Below are 21,449 nucleotides of genomic sequence, written 5' to 3' on the forward strand. Positions count from 1 at the left end.
ACTTAATCAGCTGGAGTAAACCTGGCCTACTTCAATGAGAATATGCCAGATTTATGCCAGGGACTGAATCCAAAAATCCATTAAACCATTGGAAAGATTTCCATTGACTTCAATAGGCTTTGGATCAGGCCTCAGCTGAGGATCTGTCTTACATGTTCCTCCTAGTGCCTGGATGATCATGGAAGAAGCAGGAGTGGTGGCTTCTAAACCTCATGGATCTGTAGAGAAAGAAAGTCCCAATGACATGGAGGATTTCCTCTGTACTAATGTCTAGCAGCCATTCTCTCTCCCTTAGCATCCATGCTGCCCTTGGCCAGCCTGCTGTGCCTAAACTCTTCTCCCCTTCCATGGGTGAGTGAACACAGCATGGAGTAAAAACCTCTTGGAACGGCAGTAGCTTCACCTCTGTATTGTAACCAAAATTCTGCCAGTCAGAGAGGGGAGTATGCCATACAAAGCAGCTGCTCCTCCTCTCTACCCCTTCCCCTGACACCCACTCTTATTCCTCCACCTTGCTGAGCTGCTGAGCACTGACCACACACAGATCTAGCATAGAGGGCCTCCACAGGCCCCAGGGACGGGTGGGGGAGTCATGCCTTACCGCTGTTTCACCCCTTTCTGCTCCTTTTGGGGCTTTCCATCTCATTTTATGCTTCTTTGCCCATCATCATGGGTAATAGCACAGGGGAATTAACGATCCCTTAAATCTAAATCTCCAAACTACTGGATGCGTGGGGTGCGATTGTCCTCTCTCCTGCTATCTCGATCTGAATTTGCAACTTTAAGCTCCACTAGAAGCTATAAGATCTGCTCTGGAAAAAGCATTTTTTTTCAGCTTTTGAACTTTCCTGGATAATATGGGCATCAAGCCCTGACAAAAATTTTAAGCAAAATATGTGCAGCACTTCAACTCCAGACATACATCTGCTTCAGATAATATCCTGAAGGGATAATATTTAGCCTGCTCATGTTGGGGTTATCCTGATATATTTAGGTCTACCTTGTCTCTTCTAATTTTTGTCTGTTCAGAAAATAAAATACAAGCTGTCACTTGCCCTTAAACAGTTACAATTCAACACCTTCTGCGAGAATAACTTGCAAACGAATGTGAATTATTTAGGGATCTGCCTTGCATGCAGAGAGAAAATCTAGATAGACTTCCTCGCCCTCTGTCTGAATCACTGAACAATTAGCAAGCTGCTGTCAATCAAAGTACAGCTGAGTTAAAGATTCTCCCTTTCCTTCTCTGCACATGCAGGGACTCTCTTTGATCCTGTTCATATTCCTCCCTGTCAGTTCTCCCTCTGTCATTCCAGCATTCTTTACCTTTAAACTAGGAATTGTTATTAATGATTAGTATCAAATATCTGTTAATTAGTCATTAATAGTTTTGTATGGTGAGAGCACCCAATCAGAACCAGGACCTCATCCTACCGGACACTGTATAAACATACAGTAAAAGAGTCCTTGCTTGAAAGAACTTACAAACAAAGACCAGGCAAAACAGGTGAGTGAGATGACGTTTGGAAGAACTGAAGGGACAGGAAGACAAGGGAACACATTATGTAAACATGCCCCATGCATAACTTGCATGTTTTGCATGTTGTTATATATCCCTGTTGATTTTTAATTCACTCACCGTTGTGGGATCACTAAGTTGTACTAAACTGGTGCTTGCCAGGGCACCTCTTCCTGTAAGTGACTGGTGGGCCCATAGGTGCCGACTCTGTCTGTTCTGCGGGGCTCAAACACCCCCGGCGCCGCAATCAGCTGTTTGGAGTCACCATAGATCAGCTGTTCGGAGGCGTGGCTGATCTGCTGTTTGGTAGCTGAGGGAAGCAGGTGAGGGAGAGTGGAGAGAAGCGGGCGGGCAGGGGCCTTGGGGGAGGGATCAGGAAGGGGTGGGGTGAGGGTGGGGCCTCGGGGGAATGGCCAGAGTGGAGGTGAAGCACCCCCGGGGGGGGAATAAAAGTCAGAGCCTATGGGTGGGCCACTGCTGCAGAGCGTCGCATCACACAAATACTGGTTCTGCAGCAGCAGTGGCCAGGTGAGTGGATTCAGTCACCTTCAGAGACGGGGTGCCAAACCCAGATCTAATGTAAGCACTTGGCAACTTACCTCACGTCTGCGGAGTGTCCATGCTTATTCCTGGCTTGATTATATAATGACTGTGCTAAGGGTTTGTGCCAAGGGTTTGTCTGCACTATGCGCCGAGAGTTTGAGTCCCTGCTACATGCTCATGGACCTACCATAGAAAATGTAGCTGGGGTAGCGAGTGGCGGTGGCGAGCAGCAGCATGGGCTGGCCACCCCAATACATACCCAGGGGGTTCACGCAGATTCACACTCGGCATGGCTAGCTCATACCATTGCTTGCTGCTGCCTGGTCTGGTGCGACAGCGCTGCTATTTTTAGCACTCTGGCTTGATGAGAGCTAGCACAACCACATCTGCCGGAGCTGGGAATCACACCTCCAGGTCCATGTGTGGACATAGCCTCAGTGGTCCAAATTTCGACCTAGTGCGGTCTGGAGGAAGCAGATCCAACCTCAGTGAAGTCTCTGGGCCCAAAATTAGGAGTGCATCATTGCCAGTATTTGAACATTTTTGCCAGGGACCATTTTCCAGAGAAGCAGCCCTTCCTCCTCAGCAGGGACCTGTAAGCACTACGGTGACATAAATAATACAACTGATACTACTACGTGCTACAATTCATAGGTGATATCCCATGTATGGTGAGGTACTCCTCGTTGCGGGGCACTGAGAGTACTGTAGCTCACTCTTCTTATCTTCCAAATCCATCAGGGTGGAAGAATTCTGGTGGGATTTGTTTCAAAAAGAATAATTCCCTTTCAAAAGTTAACAACACTGAACCTGAAGAATTTAGGTTAATGTAATGAAATTACCATAGTCCTTTCATGCTAAATAATGCATTTTTATTTTTTTTTAGTCCTGAATCAGCTTTATGAAATCTTTTAGAAGGGAACGGATTGTCATGGTATTTTTAAAAACCATTTTAAATGCTCAGTAGAATTTACATTTGTTCTTTACATCCATCTAGAATTGAATAGCTTACCTGACAAAAGCAGAAGGTAGAACGCTATTATGCATTATCCCTTGTATCCATGTACTGCACCCAACTAAAATATTCAGAGACTTATATTTTTCCAGAAAGAATGCAAAGTCTAGAGGCCTGATTTTTATCTCCTTTATGGTGATGTAAATCCATTCAGCTTTGTAACATGACACCAGCGTAAAGCACATGTAATTGACGTCAGAATTGTGGAGAAGAAGTAGAGAAGAAAAGTCTTACGGCTCTCTCAGGCAAGACTATTTTAGCAGACATTTTTTACATGTATGCAGCCCATCACTTGCATAGAATATGCTGTGTAATGTCAACTGTGGATGTATATGATGGAGGGACATAAATATATTGGATCTAGACTAAAATCCTCTCAAAATGGAACTAGGAGTCTGAATGGGGAAACATCATACCAAGTGCCCACTTAAGGTCAATGACAAGATTTCTATCCACTTCAGTGGGTGCTGGATCAGTGGAACCCTTATGGAGTTGCTCATCTGCTCTTCAGCGGTACCCCAGTACAGGTGACTAGACGAGGATAAAGTCCCTCTGTACTGCTGACCTTCAGAAGTTCCACAGGCAGCTGTGATGGCTGTTCCTAATTCAAAGTAGGGGAATTTCCCATCTGCAGAATGCCTGATGGGTTATTCCAGATCTTCCTTTCCCCAAGGCCATGGCCTGACTGCCCAGCCAGACTGCGCAATTGGGAGTGACACAGAATCATTTAAAGGGACTGTGGCCCCAAGGTGGTGTCCCCAGCTTGAGATTAAAAAAAACAACAACAGGAAAGAGGGAAGAAAACAAATACACACAATGAGGGGACAGCATTCCTGCAGTGCTCTAATGGCCATGGAAGTAATAGGGGTACAACCACTGTGACTGGGATGGGAGCATTTTCCATCCACTGTGGGAAGGCCTCTTTCGCCATAGCAGTTTGTTTGTAAACAAAGCTCCCTGAGGGAGGACAGGCTTGTGTTTTAAACACCCAGCTGATAGTGTACCTCAGCCTCTAGCTATACTAACTGCTGCTTGGTTTCAAGCCTCTCTCGGGTGTAGAGATGGGAGGATGGGAGCACTGAAGGTTCCAAGAACCTGCATGGTGCGGTAGGGGGAAGGGAGGTTCCATTACATGAGGTTGTGAATGGAGTCTGAGCCTTATCTGTTTGCTAAACTCAAACTCAGGTCATCACAAACGCTGCATCACTGAGAGGTGCAGAGGGCAAAATAGGGACATTTTACTTTTGGCGGGGGAGGAGGGAGAATCCAGGGACAATTACTCTGCCTCCAGTGGATTCAGTGTTAAGACTCCCGCTCCCTTCAGAGGGAGCAGAGTTAGGCCAACGCTGAGTGCTTTTGAAAACCCAACCCTCCGTTCGTTTCAAGGAACGTAAGTAAATGTGATAACCTGTATTTGTTTTACTACTTGATTTATATCTAGTGTTTAAAGCCTGAATCCCACAGCGGGGCCCATACTGGCAGGCCCATATGTCTAAGCAAAGTCATAGTGACATTAATGGGTCTCTGTAAAAGTCTAAAATTCAGCCCACTCCTTGCATTGATCAGGATCTATCATATCATAGCAAAAAATTACCTTAACTAAGGCCCCCAATCCCACTGCAGAGAGGGGAGACCAAAACCCAATCTGTTTAGAAATAGCCTGAGTGAATAGGCCTTGCAGTGTGCCAGAAAACCAGCAAGCTTTGGCTGTAACAGATACTCCTGCGGGAGTTCTGCACCAAAATGTTAAAAATTCTGCAACAAAAAATTTTATTTGTCAAAATAACACAATATAATCACACCAGCTTCAATTATTTTTCGTCATTTATTTAAAAATACCTGTCAGCAAGTATGTCTGTAACAATACAGACAACAAAAAAGATTCAGGAAATGTTTTTTGACAAATAGATTCCTTACTAGGTATATTAATACAGAACTCTGAGTTATAATTCATTTAAACTACAATACAGAACCATATTTCCCGCACCCCTCTGAAGTAGTGCAAAGGTTTGGGGGAGTTGGATAACAGAGGGAGAGGGAAGGAGACTGGGTGTGAACTTGGAGGGTTGTTGGGTATGGGTGGAAAAAGTATGGAACGAAGGGGGGTTTGAGGGGGGGCTGGGAGGGATTGTTAGGGAGCTTCCCCCATGCAGACCCTGGCTGACCCTTAGCCTCTCCCATTCAGTCAGGCACATCTGCCCCCGGCTCCATGTGTTCCTGCACCCCCACGTGTCCCTCCACCCCCACCCAGACACCCATTCCCCCCATCCCCATGTGGCCCTGCACCCCCTCCCCCATCCCTATGTGATTCTGTACCCCCGTCCCCATGTGTCTCTGTGCCCCCACTCAGCCACTTCCCTGTCCCTATGTGTCCCCGTACCCTCTGCCCTTGTCCCCATGTCTGTGTGCCCCTACTCAGCCACCCTCAGTCCCTATGTAGCTCTGCATCCCCTCCCCCATCACCATGTGGCCCTGCACCTCCACTCCCATTCAGCCCCTGCCCCACTCTGTCCTCCCCAACTAGCCCCTGTCCCCAGCACCCCACTGTCTGTCTCCCCATAGCCCCTGTTGCCTGGCCTGGCCTGGCCTGCTGCGAGAAAGGCAGGCTCTTTCTCTTTCCCAGCTGGCTGAGCAGGGCGGCTGCGGTCTGTCACCACGGCGCCCTCTGGTGGGCAAAAGACAGAACTTCTAAAGTTATTTTCTGCTGGGAGCTGCTGCTGTTCTTGCATCAGGGTGCCCTCTGGTGGGCAAAAGGTGCAGCAACATTTTGGCCGAAGCTTTTTTCTGCGCAAAAAAAATTAAAAATATGTGCAGCTCATTAATTATGCACACACACAGTGGCACAGAATTCCCCCAGGAGTAAACAGACCAAAAGCAGTAGTGAATTCCATTGTCACAGGTCCCCCCAGCAAAACCCTCCAGCCTCTACAGCAACCAACATGGGGATAGCCATATTGAGCACAGGAGTGGATTTCATCTATGGGGAAAGCCATGGCAGTCTTTAAAATACCTAAGACCTAAACTGAAAAAGGCTTTTTAGGTCAAAATTAACCCTTTGCATTGTAACATGAATTAATTAAGGCAGTGCAGTCTGTAGAGCACTTGGGGGAAACACTCCATATGTGAAACACCAGTAATTAGCAAAGAGCCGCATGCTGTACTAGCTGATGGAACCGAATGGTCGTCAGGTCCCTAGCAGGTTGCATTACAGTAATTCAGCCTGAAGGTAACAAAAACATATACAACAATCTACAGAGTAGAAAAAAAAACACTTTTGCCATTACTGCTTCTGAAACAATGATCCAAGCACATCCTCCAAGAAGATTCTTGGGTTCCAAACCACAGAAACAAAAGGCAGACGTGCCTCTCACCTGAAAAGTCAGATGTTAGTTTTCCTATTTTCTTGGATTGCTTCTTGGGTAGTTTGCATCCAAATCCCAAACTCAGCCAGACTCTAGAAAACCCAGGCAAACAACTGAACACATGAGATAATTGTGTCTTGGCCAAATTCCAGTTTGGGTAATTGCATTCTGACCACTTCAAAAAATCAAAATCTCCCTGTACTTTCAACTGGTGAAGATTCTGTACTAGTACGTGGCATACGGGCTATTTAATTTAATTTATTTCGATCGGGTTATCAGCACCAGTCTGGCGCTCTAGATGCTATACAGTTTTTCAAACTATGTTTCATACAAAATTGTAAAAATCCATACTACAAAAAGATGAAATTTTCAAAAGTGCCTATGTGACTTAGGAACCTAAATGCTATTTTCAAAAGTGATGTAGGCACTTAGGCCCAGAGTCTTGGAAGTATTTAGGCTCCTAGCTTCTCTTTAAGCTCCAAACTTCCACTGATTTCCATAGAAGTTAGGACTCCAAAGAGAATTTAGGAGTCTAAATACCTGTGAGGATCTGGCTTAGGGCCCAGATTTTTAAAGCTATGTAGACATTGCTGCTCTTGGTGTTGCAATGCCTAACTGATTTAGGGGCTTATATCTCATTTTCAAAAGTGACTGAGACACTTAGGAGCCAAACTCTTATTGACAGTCAATGGGATTTAGATACTGAAGTTCCTAAATCACTTTGAAAATGAGAATGAAGCTCCTAAATCAATTCAGTGTTGCAATGCCTAGTGCAGCAATCCCTAAATACCTTTACAAATCTTGGCTTCTGAGCCTAAGTCTTATTGAAAGTCAATGGGACTTAGGTTCCTAAGTGCCTACATCTCTTTTGAAAATGGAGGTTGGGCTCCTAAGTCACTTAGGCATGTTTGAAAATTGTACCCCAAATCTATAATGTTCCGGCTCTAATTTTTTGTGTAGTGTTGCCATGCGGTGCTGAACAGTTGTTGAGTCTTGTCCCAGAGGTAATTTTGTTTTCATAATGGGCAAAATTATTCTTAGTTATTCTTGTTTTTATGCCATTTGATAGAGAAAAGTTAATAAAAAGCTTATTTGGAAAAAAAATTAAAAGTATTCCAGACTAGTGCACACCTTCCTGGAGAGAGCTGGTCTGACATTTAATTATATCTCCAATTAACAATTGCAGCTGTTCAGTAAAAAATAATATTTACTTTAATAGAAACCTTCTTTAGTAAACAGCTATGTGACAAAGAATCTTTTTAAACAAAGTGCACCAAGACTTGTCCGCTAAGTGCAATGCTCATAGGTAGGTGGAGGAATGGGGGAAAGATAAGTTACTTTATCAAAAAGTTTCCCTTGTTTATGATGTTTAAAATAATCTTTTGGCTCTACAGAATTTACGATAGAAGATAACACCAAGAGGCAGAAGAGAGCAGTGGTTCGAAAGGACACAGGGAGTTGTTAATCAATGTGGCAATTCTACCGTGTGCCACTAAGCTGAGAGAGAAATCAAGGAGCACTGCTAGAATCACAGTACTGAATAATGCTCTGTAGCAATTCCATCTGTAAACATGATTGGTATTGCCACGGAAAAGAAGTTTTAAAAGCGAACTGGATAAATTCATGGAGGTTAAGTCCATTAATGGCTATTAGCCAGGATGGGTAAGGAATGGTGTCCCTAGCTTCTGTTTGTCAGAGGGTGGAGCTGGATAGCAGGAGAGAGATCACTTGATCATCACCTGTTAGGTTCACTCCCTCTGGGGCACCTGGCATTAGCCACTGTCGGTAGACAGGATACTGGGCTGGATGGACCTTTGGTCTGACCCAGTACGGCCGTTCTTATGTAAGTGCATTACCCTGTTCTTTCTCACTGATTTGAGCATTTGGCTATACCTGTAATCCTCACATGCACATTTGGATGGTTAATATCAGGGTCTCAGAGACCACATTGATCAGTACAAGGTCAGACTCTGACTAGAATGTCTCATTTGGCTTCTGTGAGAGAAAACTGTGGATTGCCCATTAAAGATAAATAGAAACCTCTAGTGAGATTCAGTACAGAATCCAGGCTAGCGTTGTTAGTGAGCTGGTTAAGAAACCTTTCAGAACACCCTCCTTCGTTGCAAAGGATTACAGAACTGTAATTACTGGAAAAGGGTTTCAATGACACTTCCATGGCTTTGATCTTTAGTCATAGAGAGGCTGGTTTGTAGTCTAAAAACACTCATTTTTAACAAGATATTAACAGAAGGGCTGCTTGGTAATTTGCAGAACAGACTTTTCAAAGAAACTCTGTGCTGCAGAGTCTCCTTCATGCTGCGTGTAAGTGTAGTGACACATCAGGGCTCATCTTGCCACTAAGCAGGGGAAATGTCAAAGAGCAGTATAGGGTTTGATGAGTGTGATTCCCATTCAAGTCAACAGTAGCCAAGCACTAAAATCCCATGCAATTCTCCGACAATAATAGGTATAAAAATGTTACTAAACACGTACGGTGCTTGGTGTGTCCCCACCACCACCAATGGGACAGTACTCTCAGGTGCAAAATCTTCAGCTACGTCTACACTGCAAAACAACCAACCAACCAACCTGTGGCAGTCTCAGAGCCCAGGTCTACAGACTTGTGCTTGTGCTATGCTGCTAAAAATAGCAGTGTAGACATTCCCGTTTGGGCTGGAATTCGAGCTCTGAAACCTGGCAAGGGGGGTGGATTTCAGAGCCCAGGCTCCAGCCTGAGCAGAACATTTACACTGCTGTTTTTAACACAATTCTGAGCCGAAGTCTCTAGACCCAGGCTCTTAAGCTCGCTGCCGCGGTTTGGGGTTTTTTATGCCGTGAGAGCTCTTGTTGCTGTAGAGGGTGCCGGAGGGTTTTGGTTGCTGGGGAAGCGTATAGCGTAGATCAGAATGACACGGTGGAAGGAAATGGTCGGACACCACCAGAAGTCAGCCATTTGCTACGCTCAGAGGGGATATTCAGTGGTACTGATGGGGGCTTGTGAACATGCCGCACAGAGATTTGGACAGGCCATGCTAGAATGATGCATCACGAAGTTAAAGTTCACAAATTGAAAAGCACTGTTTAATTGTGTTCAGATACCTTCTTAGAATTGCAAGGGATCCACAAGAGTGGCTGGCTGCCATCGGAGCATTTTGTAGTGTTATAGGATAATGACACTGATTCCTTTGTAAAGTGCTTTGAGATTTAAAGTTGAAAAGGCATTATATAAGAGCGAGGTATTATTATTACTACTGCTGCTTTGTATCGCCTATTATGTCTTGTAATTTCCGGCCTCCAGAGAAGAGTATTCCAAGCTTTACAGCCTTCCTATATATCTCGTCTCCTCCAGAAATAACCAAGCCACTCCCCCGGCAGGACGGCAGTGCTTTTAGGCAACAGAGACTGTATAACTGACCCTGTAGATTTCACAGCACTCAAGAGACACTCACCTTAGCTGCAATAAGGCTGTGCAGATTGCAGAGAGCTGTAGCAGGCAAGGGACTTGAAACATTTCTGGAATACATCGGCTCTGTCATAATCTCAAGATTTAATTCTGAGAAAGGGTTTCCAAGGGACTGTTAAGCACTTTTGAGCAGATAGTTAAAGTAATGATACCCTTTAGAGGGGTTCTGCTCTCTGATAGTCAGCTGTCTATTCGGAGGGCATACTGGAAGCTCCATGGAAGGGAATAAATAGCCATCATTAGAAGGTAATGGAGAAATCAGTTTGTTATTCTTTAATGCAGTGCCATAAAGTGCATGGCACTTTATGAAAGAACTAAATCAGCGCTTATATTGCAGCTTCTGTTGAGCGATGTCAGAGGAGCTACTTACCCAGGATCCTCACGAGGGAAACAGAGCGCAGAACGTGACAATAGAGAGGCAGACATCAGTGGAGTTTATCTGGATTTTTTCCAGTGAAATAGAGAAGACTCTGGCCATAGGTAGCTTGCAGTGAACTTACTTCAGTTTCACGATGGTGTAAAAAGCAAAATCTGGCCCAACATCATCATGCATATTCAGGGAGGTGGGATTTTTTTTTCCTTGCAGACCAGTTCAAATTCTCTCTGTTTATTTGTATCATGAGATACATAGGTCACATATTTATAGTCATAAAAAAAAATCACCGACAGCTTAAGAAAGCATTCTAGCTACAAAAGCAAACAGTTAAACTGCAAGTACACAATCAGAAAACAAGAGTAGTTCCAGATATACAGCTTACAAGGCCCAGAGAGGGATTTTGCATGAGAATTAACTGAGGAAGCATTAGAGAAATAGAAAACAAAGTGACTATGAAAAAATCCCCAGACATTTCAATGTAATCCATCCATTCGAAAGAAATACAAGAGATTTGAAAAATGCAAATACAGCCAGTTGTGAGCTGAGGTTCCTGAATCTCCACACAATACTCAGGTTGCTATAATAACATGCGGTTACTATGGATCCCATAAAAATATATGAATTGCTAATGTATCTATCATCTTGGATCTAGGTGTCTGTTGATAGGCTAATGCATTTCACCAGTTACATTTATCTATTAATTAGCCCTTGAAGTAGGTGGCAGTTTGCTGAACAAATAATAGGCAAAAGTCCCTTCACCAAAGAACTGCAATCTAAGAGCCTTATTTAAGGGCCGAATTAACTTCACAAATCCATTAATTTAATTGGGGTTACACTAGCATAAAGCAATCTGGTCAGGCAAGAAGCAGCGCACATTGGTCTGTTATTAACCTGGATAAAACTAAATCGCTGGCCATTTCCATCAAGCAGCCTCCAGCTTCAGATTACGAGTTCAGTATTAATCTGTCTGGATGGTATATCGAGCAGGTGGCAACTGACCTATACTTGAGAGGCATCATAGACAGTGCGGGAGGACGCTCCAAAGATGTGGATACTCATATAGCAGCCCCTACTGCTGTGTTTTGGCCCCATCAGGGTATGTCTACACAGCAGCTGGGAGCAAGTCTCCATCCCAGCTCATAGTCGTAGCACTTAAGGCCAGCAGGGACGACTAGATCATATATAGTCTGACCTCCTCTATAACATAGGCTACCAAAACTACCCAGAAGGAAGAGAGACTTGTGCTAGCTTTGCTCAAGCTAACAATAGCAGAGTAGAGGCTGTGGCTTGGGCAGCACGTGCTCTCAATTGATGCTGTCAGCGATGGGAAAGGTATGCTACCAGGAGCCATGTTCCCAGGAGATTGGTCTGGTGGGAGCACTGCGGTTGACAAGCCCTGCTCTCTCCCCTGCCACCCTTGCTGCAGCTGCTTTTGAATCGGAGGACCTTGGGACTGCTCATTTCCTAGGACGTTGAGTGTGATTTGGAAGGGCGGTGGTGGGCATCCGCTGAGCTTTGGGTGGCAGCAGTCATCAGCGGGAGGATTGTGCTGTTCCCTAGTCAATTAAAAGAAGTGCCCGCACCATCGGTCACATACACAGTCGAACGCATAGCCAAGTTGTCTCTGTACCATCATTGTTAGAGCCTTTACATCTTCCCTAATTGCGCCACATACCAGGTTCTGCGGAGATGATTCTCCAGTGGCCTGAATGGTTTCTTTTCATCCTTATCAGTATTGCCCTTGTGTAGCTTGTGAAGTCCAGATGTTAACACGTGGGCCCCATTTGCTCTTGTGCTAGTTTGCACTTACTAAAAAAAGATACTCTTTATTTTGCCAGCGCTGCGTTTCACTTGGGTCTAATGATCTCTGCACATATACAGCTAGTAACTGCTGTTGATCAGGGACCATGTACAGTACTTATGACCATGAGTGTAAGGGCTAACGTAATTGCCTAGTTCAGTGCCACGTCCCAAGGAGGAGAGTTTTGCCCTCATGAATTCTTTGCATCCTTTCCATGGGGCCCTGTGTTTTCCCCTCCCCCCAGTGAGCTCTTTGAGCTCTGCAGAGGCACGAGGGTCATCCGAGCAGGACCCCTGCCTCCCACTGCTGCCAGTCCCAGTCTTCCCACCTCAGCGCCTTGATAGCCTGGCTGCTGCTGGAGCTGTGTTGTCTAGCTAGTGCCCCAGGACCCTTCTCAGGTTCCACGTCACAGAGGGAGGAAATGATAAATGAATGCTGACTGAATAGGCCTTGAGTGAACACCTAAATCCTGCAGGGTTGTGGGATACGATGCTCGGGTACCTCTGTCCCTCCAACTTCTCCCCTTCCCACCCTCTACTGTCACCTGCCATAGCATTGAGCTCCAAGTCGGTTGCGCTCCACAGACGGTTCTCAGCAGGGTCAAGAAGGAGACCGGGGAGGAGAACAGTGCCATGGAGATGACACTTCCTTGCCATGCCAACAGGCGTCTGCTTGGTGGCAGGAATAGCAGGGCCCTTAGTAAGAAACTCTTGCTGTTTCAAAATAGAAAAGAAAAAAAATTGTTGCCTATAGATCACTTGATCCCTAAGCTCTGCTCCTCAATTTCACTCTGGCTGCTACTGAGCCTCCATCTGCTTCTTACAATTCTTGCTACTCAGCCTTTAATTCCGCATCCCTCTCGAACGGCTCCCTAATTAAGTAAGCTCTGAAAATGAAAAGCAGCAGAGCAGCAGCACATTTGCTCTCTGTCCCCTTAATCTGGGAGTCCTGCATGCACTATTTTGGAAGCTAAATTGAGGTTGCAGACATAGTGCGTATTTGTTGTTTGATGCAGGCATAAAAGCCCCAAATCTGCTACTCAAAATTGTCTTTGGGCACGTAGGTGAAACATTTGCAGGCATGAAAACAAGTATGTGGAGCTTTAGCAGACTCAGAGAAGCGTGGGGGCAAATATGAAGTGGTTTCAGGCGCAATAGTTCTGTTACAGACATATGCTTTTCCTGATCCACAGCTTTAACAGCTCCCTGGTGTTGAGGAAACAAACAGTCGTTCCTAGTGGCTTGTGAAAATGGAAACATGAACTTAAAATACTCAGAACTCACCACTCATTTATTATACCTAACTGCTGGTGTAATCCCACTTTTATTAATAATCAGTATAGTCACTGCTATGTCACCTCCATTCAAAATGAATGCCGTTTATCCCACACAATGTGTGGAAGAAATTAATTTAATTGCTTCATTCATCAGTCAACCAAAAGGCAGATGGGAACATTCAGATAGAATTAAATATTATGCGGGATGCTTGCTAGAGCCTACAATTGTTATGGATACAAAACAGTTTTAGACACAAGTTTTCAAAACATTTGCCTTTCAGGCTTGCATTCTCCACGCTTGGCTTCTGCCGGGAAGTGAATTTTTTTCTATGCTCTTTAAACAACACCCCTTCAGTTATTTTGAGTTCAAAGAAGCTGGAGGAAAAATCCCATTTAAAAATATAAGTAAAGGTGGAATGGTATGGTATTGCCACCCCTACTTCTGCGCTGCTGCTGGGGGGGCACTGCCTGCAGAGCTGGGTGCCTGGCCAACAGCCGCTGCTCTCCAGCCCTCCAGCTCTGAAGGCAGCGCCAAAGTAAGGGTAGCAATACCATGACTCCCTGAAATAACTTTTGTGACCCCTCCACAACTCCCTTTTGTATCAGGACCCCCAATTTGAGAAACCCTGGTCAGGGGCAGCTCTAGGAATTTGGCCGCCCCAAGCACACCGGTCCCGCGGCTCCGGAGAGACCTCTTGCAGACGTGCCTGCGGAGGGTCCTCTGGTCCCGCGGCTCCGGTGGAGCATCTGCAGGCATGCCTGCGGGAGGTCTGTTGGTCCCACGGCTCCGGTGGACCTCCCACAGGCATGACTGCGGAAGGTCCACCGGAGTCGCCTGCCGCCCTCCCAGCAAAATGCTGCCCCAAGCGCGCACTTGGCGCGCTGGGGTCTGGAGCCAGCCCTGACCCTGGTCACCCCTGTGAAATCTGTATAGTATATGGTAAAAGCACACAAAAGACCAGATTTCACGGTCTGTGACGTGTTTTTCATGGCTGTGAATTTGGTAGGGCCCTAACAATGACCATATATGTCTACGTAGGCAGCTGCCGATTTGTTACCGTGTGTTTAGACTAATGCCGAGATTTTCTTAACTATGTTGTGCTTCTGAGAACTAAAGTATTTTATTATGTGATGATGTGATTCCTATAACAAATTACCCCAGCCATTTCTTTCACACTACCTGAAATGAAAAACAGTTTCACCAGCAAGAGCGGGGGGATAAATTGAATTTCAAGTACTGAGAACTGACAGGAAATCAGTATTCTACTCTTAAACTCAGTAACAAGATCACTCTGAGTGCTATGTATCTAGTCTTATTCAGCATTGTGGGGTTTCATCTTTTTTTTTTTTTTTTTTTTTACCCAATACACTCCATGTGAACTACAATCCTCCTGGTAACTTGTGCCTTGTGCTGGGGTTTTTCACATGATCATGTTATTTCTGTTCTTGATGGAAGCAGAAGTTCATTAGATCATGCTAGAAGTATGCAGAGGTCTAGAGAGGTTGGTCAGAATACGTTTGAAACCACAGTTTCTGCTTCTATGCTTGGTAATTCTGTCTGACCTTAGTTAGGTTTTTTTAGGCCTGTTAGCATGTGTTACATTTTAGTAAGTTTAAAACTAATTTGGGGCATACGTAACATAAAAATGATAAACTATATAAATCACAGCATTTATTTTCTTTCCTTAATACTTTTTCCTTGCTTTAAGCTGAATGACTCATGTTAGCTTTCACTCCCGTGTTCCCAGGCAGTGCTGCTCAGACCTCTCCCTGCTCCATGACCCTTTTCAAACAGTGGTTTTAACCAAGAACCCTGAAGACTTTTATTTTCCAGCTGAGAGGCAGTTGGGTACAAGGGATTGAGCTCTAGGCTAGAAATCATGCGCTCATAATTCCTGTGCAGGCATGAACCTGGTGTGTGGCAATTGATGCAGCGGGTGTTGATTTAGCGAGTCTAGTGAAGACCCGCTAAGTCGACGGCAAAGCACTCTCCGGTCGACTCCGATACTCCAGCTCCCCAGAAGAGTAAGGGAAGTCGACCGGAGAGCGTCTCCCATCAATGCAGCACAGTGAAGACACCAGGGTAAGTCAACCTAAGCTACGTCGACTCCAGCTACGTTATTCACATGGCACAAGAATAAACAGCTGAAGAAGAGTCAGCTGAAGAATCTGAGTTGCATTACTGAAGGGCTATGTATTCTAAGTGTTGCAAGAAATCTCACAACAGACTCCAGATCAGCACATGTCGTGTGTCATGTAGTTAGTTTGGGATCCCTCCGTGGCTTGAGAGCAGATGAAGCTGTGGATCTAGACAAGCAAATGAAGTTCTCTGGGTAAATCCCAATGAAGTTTAGAAATTCTTGATGAATAAAAGCCATTAATAAGCAACCTTTTATTACCAAAAATGAATAAAGTACAGGTCAATCTATTTTATTTACACATATTAGATACTAGAGTTCCTGCAGGAAGGATAAATTAACAGAAGTCTTTTTTTAAAGGCTTATAAAGCAAGAACCCATGGAGCAGATCTGAGAATACTATTGATAATCTATGTTACATCTTGAATCGTTCAGAGATGTATGTCAAAATGAGAATTCAGGATCTCCATACTTGACCTAGATGGATAAAAGTCATATAAACCACGCACAGAAACTATAAACCTGCCCTGCACAAAGTATAGTTTGCATGATTTTTCAGATACCTGGCTCATTGAACAAAATATGATATTAGAGAGACAGTTGCAAGAATAAGACTTCCACGAATATCCTAAGATATGATTAGAGATGGGCCAAAACTGGAAATTATTTTTGGAACCCCTGTGTATTTCACCAGAGTGTAGATCCAAATTCCTTAGATTCAACTCTGCCTCTATTCCAGGTCAGATCCTACATTGAAAAAGGCCTGTTTCCCAGGTTGGTTATAGCCAGAATCCTACACGTCATTTTCACCAGGTTTTGAGCTAAAATGGCAGAAATCTCACAAGATTTTAGTACCCTTAAATCCAAAACTCAACCCTAGTCTTAATTTGGGCTTGAACCTAGACCAAATGTAATAGAGATCTGAACACCATCACCTCACTCATAAGTCAAATTGATGCTGTTTAGTTCTAGGAATTATTTTGGTTAAGTTCTATGGCCTGTGTTATATAAGAGGTCAGATTAGATGATCACATCGGTCCCTTCTGGCCTTGGAAACTGGAAATCTAGGAGCAATACAAATAGCGGCTCAGAATGATAAACCTGTCAGGGATGTGACAGTGATTTCCATTTCATAGGTCATGCTTTGAGTGTCTCCCCGATACACTAATCCCATTATCCTCAGTAAGTGGTATCATTGTAGATATTGTAGGTCCTACAACATGAAATATTTTATTATTTATAGCCAGATTAAGTTGAAAACCTTGCATTCTATACGTTACATTGCTGTTTATAGAAATGTGTTGATTCCTGTTTCTTAGTTAAGGTTACTAATATTGTGATGTGTCCCAGTTCAATAAGCATTGCATTAGGAAGGTATTTTAATGCAAGCTAATAATCTCCATATGTGGAGGTCATCCCTAAGAGTTAAGAGTATCTGTAACAAATATTAACACCTACACCTCTTTGGAGATTCTTGTAAAACAAGGATCTTAAGAAATGTTTGCTTCATATAGCTTGACACTGACAGTCTTGCCAACTATTGATTTAATTCTGGGATGTTTCTACTTGTTATTGTTATTGGAAAACAGAGCATTGTTATTGGAAAAAATACTTGAGAAGTTCGTGGCAGGAAAACTCCAGTGGTTTCTGAATTGCCTTGACACCAGTCAGTCAGGTTTTAGACTTAGATATGGACCAGGCACTGGTTGCATTAGTCAGTGATCTCCTCATAATCATAGAATCGTAGAATTGTAGCACTGGAAGGGACCTCTAGAGTTCATCTAGTCTAGTCCCCTACACTCATGGCAGGACTAAGTATTATATAGTCGTATCTATTATGGATGGAGATAAAGTGTCCATGCTGCTGCTTTTATATCTGCTGGGTTGCCTTTCATAATACTGACCACATGGTTTAGTTGACATCCCTGAGACACTCCTAGAAGGACTGGATGGAGGGTTTTTTTGAGCGTGAGCGGGCCCACTGGGTAGTATTGGTCAGCTGCTGTTCTGCTGAAGGGTTCCCTTATGTGGGTTACCACAGGGATTTATTTCATCATATCCACTGTGTAGAAACATGAGGCTTAATGAGGAGACATGGACTGTGATAACACGCCCAGTTCTACAGCTTTGTTGCTTTGATCTTGGTAGGTAAAGTTGAACAAATGACCCAGAGGTTGTCTGAGACTGTGAACTGAATGAAGGCTAGATACAGATAAGATAAAGGGAATGGTAGTAGGCTGGAGGAAGCAACCACTAGAATTGATAGACCAGGTAAAGTGATGGAATCTGCCATGTGCGACACAGGTTTTGTAATTTAGCAGTTTCGTGAGATGTTGGTCTGCTTTTGGATAACTAGCTGTGGCTAAGAGCACTTTTGACACGTGGTGAAACGTGACTGTCCTTTTTCTCTAGGATGCGGGCCTTGCTGCAAATATCCCTGCCTTTGGTCTTCTCCAGAGTAGAATATTGTAATGCATTCGGCACCATGCTGTGCATTGAGACCATTCTGAAATGAAAGCTAGCACAGAATGTCGCATCCCAGTTGTTAAGTAGCGTGGCAGGCAGAGAGCATACCATAATAGTGCTCTGTAATCCTCACTGGCTGTCAGGGGGATTTCAAAGTGTTAGTCTGTAACTTATTGCTATTATATTTTTTTATTAATTTATCTCAGGTAGCGCCCACACTCTTCTAGGTGATCTCAGAGGAAAGTCCCTTAAAGACAGAGAGAGGGTAGAGATAAGGGGCACAAGAAAAAGAAGAGGAGGCATTGCATAAAAGAAGGGTGATCAAAGTGGTAACTGGCCATGGCAAAATAAGACTGATGCAAATACACATTTGAAATCTGGGATACATAATATACTCCTCAGACTTGCCAGCAGCAGTTAGGGTGACCAGATGTCTGATTTTATTAGGACTGTTCCGATATTAGGGGCTTTGTCTTCTATACAACCCTGTTACCCCCACCTCCATCCCGATTTTTCACATTTGCTGTCTGGTCACCCGAGTGGCGGACAGTAATATGGATTGGGGGTGGGCAAGATGGGTGTCGTGAGGTCAGAGCTGAAGGTTACCGTAATCAAAATGGGAGATGAGGACCAGAGCAAGCGTTTGGCAGCAGAGATAGAAAGAAGAGGACTAATCTTAGCTACTAAGGAGGAAGAAGCTACAAGATTTGGACACTGCTTGTATGTAGGGAGAGGAAGGAGTTAGAGATGGATTCAAGCTGGGAAATGGCAGGTTTGAGTAACAGGGAGGATGATGGTGTTGTCAATAGCAACGAAGAAGTGGGGGAGTGGCCGGGGCTTAGGAGTGAAGATAAGGAGGTCAGTTTGGGTCATGGGAACCTTGCATTCATGGTGAGACATCCAAGAGGAAGTGCCAGAGAGACAGACTGAGATGTGGGACATGATGGAGGCAAGTTGAGGGCAGAGAGGTAGATTGGCGAGAGGTTGCCATAGTGCAGGTAGCTGAAGCCAAGTAAGCAGATGAGGTCATGCGAAGAAGAGGGGACCTAAGGACATCACTTTGAATAGGAGGAGAGAGGAAGAGGTGGACCCACCAAAAGACACACTGAGGGGACAGTCAGAGGGACGGGGGGAGAACCAGGAGAGGACAGAGTCAAGGAAAACACGGCTGAACCAAAGGATCAAGAGAGAGGGTGTGATGACAGTATGAAAAGCTGCAGAGAGGTCAAGGAAGATGAAGATAGAGGCCCTGACATTGAGGTTGAAAGAGACTGTTGCACCGTGTGACAGCAGTTTCAGTAGGTTGAAGGGGACCAGAAGCCCAGTTGGATGGGCTCAGGGAGATAGAATAGGTTAAGGGAAACTCAGCAGCCTATAAATCCCCTAATTACAAAACATAGTTTGAGACGTGATCGCCTCAGAGTCCCCTGAAAATTGCCGCAGATACGGTTAGCAGAAGTGCTCAAGTTAGAGCCCCTCAGATTAAAAAAGAAAGGAGATGGGTGCCGACTGGGTGCTGTCTGAGAGGGGTTCTTTGCTTTGGAACTCACCCCAACCCTACCCTTTTGTGCCAGTCTTATTTAGGCATGCTGCAAAGCCCGGCTTTTTCTCCAGTTTAAGTCTTTATATGCACTGTTGTTTTTAATTAGTGTGGAATGTGCAGATCCTAGAATGGGCCCTGAAAAACAGAAAATCCAGATAAATAAGGCAAGAGGTCCCACAACTCTTGGAAGGCAGAAAGCCAGATTTGCATCACTCTCTCTGCCGCATGCCTTTTGCATCCTGTGATAACACATGTCCAAGACACCCACCGCATTAGTCTGATATTATAACTTGTCTGTGATCACTTGAATATCTAGCCATAAAAGATGTAATTTAAGAATTTATTTTTCTCTCTCTGCTCCAGTTGACAAGTTGGCTGATTTTTTTCTGATGTTTCTCCAACCAAGATAAATTGGCGAGAGTTCCAATATTGTTTCTTAGGACAACATGTTTGTGATTTGAAGCTATGGAACATTCACAGGACCTGACTTTTTAGCTAAACACAAATGAAGGCCCTGCTCCTTCAAAGAGATTAGCGTGTGCTTAACTGTAATCAAGGCTATGATTATGTCACAGAGGTCACGTGGCTTCCAGAAACCTCCTTGACATTTCTGCCCCAGGGCTGGAGCTGTCAGCAGGCAGCCCCGCAGCTCTCAGCTTCTGCTGGCCTCAGGTCACAAGCAGCTCCTCGCCTCCAGGCAGCAGGGGGACCCCAGAGCTCCCTGGGGGGGTCACCCAGAACTCCCACTCGCCGTGGGCGACTGGGCTCCCTGCAGCTGCCCAGTCACGGTGGAGCCCCCCCACAGCAGCCCAGCCGCGGCGGGGGACCCCGCAGCATTTCACTCACAGCGGGGAAACCTGCAGTGTTTCAGCTGCGGTGTGTGGTGGGGCAACCCCAGAGCTCCTAGCTGCTGCAGGAGGCGAGGGGACCTCAGAGCCCCCAGCTGCTGTGGGTGCTGGATCCTCCTGCCTCCCCATTTTGTCAGGGATATTTTTAGTAAAAATCACAGACGGGTCAGGTGAATTTTTGTTTATTGCCCCTGACCTGTCTGTGATTTTTACAAAAAATATCCCTGACAAAATCTGAGCCTGACTGTAATCAGGGGAGTGGTCTTCTTGAAGCCAGTGGGACTAAGGGAGGCAGTGTGGCCTAGTGGACAGAGCATTGTACTGGGACTCAGGCTTCTATTGACGGCTCTACTGCTGGTGCCCTTGAGCATGCTAGTTAGGCACCTAAAGACCAGTCTAAAGAGACATAGGCACCTAAAGACCAGTTTTCAGCCTCCCTTTAGCCTAGCAGTTAGCTTACTTACCTAGGATGTGGAAGACCCTGGTTCACTTCCCCCTCTGCCTGATGAGAGGAAGGGATTTGAATAGGGAATGACTGAACCACTGCGCGGTGGGACATTCTGATGTGGCTCAGTCTCTCCTGTTGAAGCCGTTCCATTTTGGATAAATAATGAAATATGCATTGGGCCTGAGAGAGATTAAGAATACCTCTGTAGTCCATTGGTTGGGGCATCTCTTGTTCATCCCACAGAGGGAGCAGTGGAACAGGGGTCTCCCATACCCCCAGTGAGAGCCCTAACCACTGGGCTAAAGGTTATAAGAGAGGCCTTCTCCTCCCCTCAGCTGTTTTGTATGGAGTTAGGCATGCACTGCTGTTCTTGCAAGAAATGGCTGAGGCTCCTGATTCCAGGAAAGGTTTCCCAGCCATGGATCACAAGGGGAGCTAGGCACCGACCTATGTGAGAGGGGTAGGAATTGGGACACACCCCTTTCGCCGGCATCTCACATTGGTTAGCTTAGGCGTCTACTGTGCTAGCATTTTCAGGCACCTATCTCTTCCCCCAGTGATTTTTCAAGGTGCCTTTTCCGGATCTGAGCTTGAATTTCTTTGTGCTTCAGTTTCCCCATCTGTAAAATGAGGATAGTGATACTGACCTCC

The 21,449-nt window shown here is 45.0% G+C and overlaps 1 protein-coding gene across 3 annotated transcripts in view; it reads left to right on the plus strand.

The window, feature by feature from the left end:
* PLCB1 (phospholipase C beta 1) overlaps positions 1 to 21,449 on the plus strand; it is a 627,028-nt gene that overhangs the window by 601,836 nt on the left and 3,743 nt on the right. The window lies entirely within an intron of this gene.

The sequence above is a fragment of the Mauremys reevesii genome, linkage group 3, assembly GCF_016161935.1.
Source record: "Mauremys reevesii isolate NIE-2019 linkage group 3, ASM1616193v1, whole genome shotgun sequence".
In the NCBI taxonomy this organism is placed as follows: domain Eukaryota; kingdom Metazoa; phylum Chordata; order Testudines; family Geoemydidae; genus Mauremys; species Mauremys reevesii.